Genomic DNA, 4,449 nt, shown 5'->3' with positions numbered 1-4,449 from the left:
GGACTGAAATGAGAAGTTATGCCTGGGGAGGGCCTACGGGAAAGGCCCCAAATCACCCAGTGGTGATATTTCAAGGCCAACGAGTACAGGATCTGGAATACAACTGGCGCCAAGGGTCATAATCCAAAAACCTGTAGCTTTTCCTTACAAGGATAGCAAAAAGGTTCCTTGGAATTACGACTGCAATGTGATGATCACGGGAGAGGAGAACCCGATAAATGCTTCAGAAGAGGGTAATGACGCAGGTTTCTATACGCGTAGTGGAAAACGTTACGACCTGGGAAATACAAAAAGGGAGCCTATAAAAGGAAAAGCCTTGGCGGTTGAACAAGATAAAACGAAGACGATCGGAACTGAACCGCATACTAAACACACCGTGACTGAAAATGAGGCTAGAGAATTCCTAAAATTCTTGAAGCATAGCGAGTATAGCGTGGTGGAACAATTGCATAAGCAACCCGCTCGCATCTCAGTGCTCGAGTTACTTCTAAGTTCAGAGATACATCGTAATGCGTTGGTAAAGTGCTAAATGAGACTTATGTCGCTAAAGATATCTCAGTGAACAAATTGGATCGCCTGGTTAACAATATAAATGCCGATAACTTCATCTTCTTCAACGATGATGAGATCCCGCCAGGCGGTATGGGATCTACCAAGGCCTTGCACATCACTGCCCGTTGCAAAGGTGTATACTACCGGCGGTACTTGTTGACAATGGATCGGCCCTGAATGTTCTGCCCCTGTCCACATTAAACAGGCTACCTGTGGATAGTTCTCACATGAAATCATGCCAAAATATAGTGAGAGCATTTGATGGCACTCAAAGAAAAGTGATGGGAGAATCGAGATACCTCTATTGATTGGTCCAAATACATACGAGGTGGACTTTTTGGTAATGGATATTAAACCATCTTACAATTGCCTATTGGGGAGGCCTTGGGTCCATTCTGCAGGAGCTGTACCATCGTCACTTCACCAAAAGTTAAAATTGGTGATGGAGGGTCGATTGGTGACTATAGATGCAGAAGAAGACATCATTGCGTCAGTCACCGATGATATGCCATACATAGAGGCCGATAGTGAAGCGATAGAATGTTCATTCCGATCATTGGAATTCGTAAATGCCACATTTGTCATCGAGATGAGCAAAATCCCAGAGCCTAAGATATCCAAAGCTACGTCAATGAGCTTACAGCTAACGATGGGAAAGGAGCATTGCCTGGAAGAGGATTGGGAAAATACCTCCAGGGAAGGGTCGGAGTACCGATCCTAGTTAACAAACAGGACCGTTATGGTTTGGGATATAAGCCTAATGCGAGGGAAATGAGGAAAGAGATGGAGAAAAAGCAAGAAAAGAGAAGAGCACATTTGGGCGGGATAGAAGTCAAGTGGGGACCGATGACCTTTCCCCATATATCTAAGACTTTTGTTTCAAGGGGAATTGTCTACCCTGAAGAGAAGGATGAGGTTACAGAAGGAAGGATTGAGAGGTTGGACATCAATGCCATATCCGCGGAAGAAAGGGTGGAAAGGAATTTATCGGGCATTCGTCCTTGCGAACCTGGAAGTGTTTTGAATAACTGGACTGCAGAAGAGATCCCTGTAACATTTAGAACTAATTCAGAGTAATATTCAGAACACTTGTTGCCCTAAGCCTGGGGGTGATAAGAATCTTTTGTAAAAGGCACATGTCCAAAATCTAATTTCAGTGAAAACTTATCATTCAGTTTCATCTTGAGCAAATATTCTTTCATTCTTTTCATTCCCTTTATAATCATAGTATGCATACAAGTATTCTTAGATTCTTTTATTTGGGCCTCCATTTGTTCCAATAACAGGTCTTCAGATATCAACGAGATGAGCGACTCTGTTACTAATTCAGAGTCTCTATTTGAGCAAGACATGAGTATAGATAATCCTCAAGATTTTGAAGATGACCAAGACAGCGTTTCATCTCCGGATTTGTTAAGAATGATGGAAGAAGAAGAAAAACAAATTCTACCCTATAAGGAATCAGTAGAAGTCGTGATCTTAGAAGAGGGCAGAGAGGTAAAAGTTGGCGCTTGCATTGCCAAGGAAACAAGGCGAGACCTTGTTGAGTTGCTTCGAGAGTTTAAAGATGTCTTCGCATGGTCCTACCAAGATATGCCAGGTTTAAGTACTGATATTGTGGTGCACCGATTGCCTATAAAGGAAGAATGCAAACCAGTCCAACAAAAGCTTCGAAGGATGAGGCCTGATGTCTTGCTAAAAATAAAGGAAGAAGTCAAGAAGCAATTCGATGCTGGTTTCTTACAGGTGGTCAAGTACTCAGAATGGGTGGCCAATATAGTCCCTATTCCTAAGAAAGATGGGAAGGTGCGAATGTGTGTGGACTACAGAGACTTGAACAAAACCAGCCCAAAAGATAATTTCCCACTGCCTCATATCGATACCTTGGTAGACAACACGGCCGGATACTCACTGTTCTCTTTCATGGATGGCTTCTCCGGGTACAACCAAATTAAGATGCTTTCTGAAGACAGGGAGAAGACCACATTCATAACGATGTGGGGACGTTTTGTTATAAAGTGATGCCTTTTGGATTGAAAAATGCGGGAGCAACGTACCAGAGAGCCATGGTAGCATTATTCCATGATATGATGCATAAAGAGATAGAAGTTTATGTTGATGACATGATCGCAAAATCCAGAACAGAAAAGGAACACGTGCAAGTTCTGAGAAAACTGTTTCTGAGGTTAAGGAAGTTCCAGCTAAAACTTAACCCAGCCAAGTGTACTTTTGGGGCTAGATCAGGAAAACTGCTAGGATTCTTAGTCAGCGAAAAGGGAATTGAAATTGACCCAGACAAAGTTAAGGCCATACAAGAATTACCTCCGCCAAGGACTCAAAAAGAAGTTCGGGGTTTCCTAGGAAGACTGAATTACATCGCTCGATTCATTTCACAATTAACTGAGAAATGTGACCCCATATTCCGCCTTCTTAGGAAACACAATCCAGGTGTATGGGATGAGGAGTGCCAGGAAACTTTCGAAAGAGTTAAACATTACTTGTCCAACGCCCCAGTACTGATGCCACCTTGCCCTGACAAACCATTGATACTATACTTGGCAGTATTTGAGAATTCCATGGGGTGCGTGCTCGGCCAACATGATGAGTCAGGACGAAAAGAAAGAGCGATCTATTATCTCAGTAAGAAGTTCACTGAATGCGAAACGAGATATTCGCCAATTGAAAAATTATGTTGCGCATTGGTTTGGACTGCTCGGAGATTGAGACAATACATGTTGTACCATACGACTTGGTTAATCTCAAAGTTAGACCCTCTGAAATACATGATGGAGTCAACTGCTCTAAACGGAAGGATGGCCCGATGGCAAATTCTACTATCTGAATTTGACATAACCTATGTGAATCAAAAGGCTGTAAAAGGGAGCGCGATAGCAGATTTTCTAGCAAGTAGAGCCCTGAACGATTATGAGCCTTTGAACTTTGACTTCCCAAATGAGGATCTGATGTATGTGGCAACTACTGAAGCGAGCACACAAGAAGGCAATACTTGGAAATTAAATTTTGACGGAGCCTCAAATGCCATGGGCAACGGGATTGGGGCAGTCTTGGTATCTCCAAACGGTAATCATTATCCTTTCACCAGTAAACTAGATTTTGATTGCACAAATAACATGGCGGAATATGAAGCATGTATCATGGGAATCCGCGCGGCTATGGAACGCAAAATCAAGGTACTTGAGGTATATGGGGATTCGGCATTGGTAATTTATCAGCTCAAAGGCGAATGGGAAACAAGAGACCCTAAGTTGATTAGTTACCGAAGGATAGTCCTAGAATTGATTGAGGAGTTTGACGACATCACTTTTTGTTATCTCCCACGAGACGAGAATCAGATGGCCGACGCTTTAGCTACATTGGCTTCCATGATCAAAGTAAATAGACCAGAGGATGTGAAGCCTATCCAAATGAGCATTTATGATGCTCCAGCCCACTGTTGTAATATTGACGAGGAAGAAGAAAAAGATGACAACCCTTGGTATCAGGACATATTGCGATACGTGAAAAATTGTGAATACCCAAACCAAGCAACTGAGAATGACAAGAGAATGTTGAGGAGGCTGGCCAGTGGTTACGTCTTAGATGGAGAAATCCTGTACAAAAGAGGAAAAGATCAGGTGCTGTTAAGATGTGTAGACGCTGTGGAGGCCAAGCAGATCTTGGAAGAAGTCCATGATGGTATTTGTGGAACACACGCTAACGGTTTCACAATGGCCAGACAGATCATGAGATTTGGATATTATTGGTCTACCATGGAAGGAGATTGCATCAAGTATGCTAAGAAGTGCCATAAATGCCAAATTTACGGAGACAAAATTCATGTGCCTCCATCACCTCTTCACGTCATGACTTCCCCATGGCCTTTCTCCATGTGGGGCA

The sequence above is a fragment of the Gossypium hirsutum genome, chromosome A05 (genome assembly GCF_007990345.1).
Source record: "Gossypium hirsutum isolate 1008001.06 chromosome A05, Gossypium_hirsutum_v2.1, whole genome shotgun sequence".
NCBI lineage: Eukaryota > Viridiplantae > Streptophyta > Magnoliopsida > Malvales > Malvaceae > Gossypium > Gossypium hirsutum.
Note: the sequence above shows the minus strand (reverse complement) of the source record.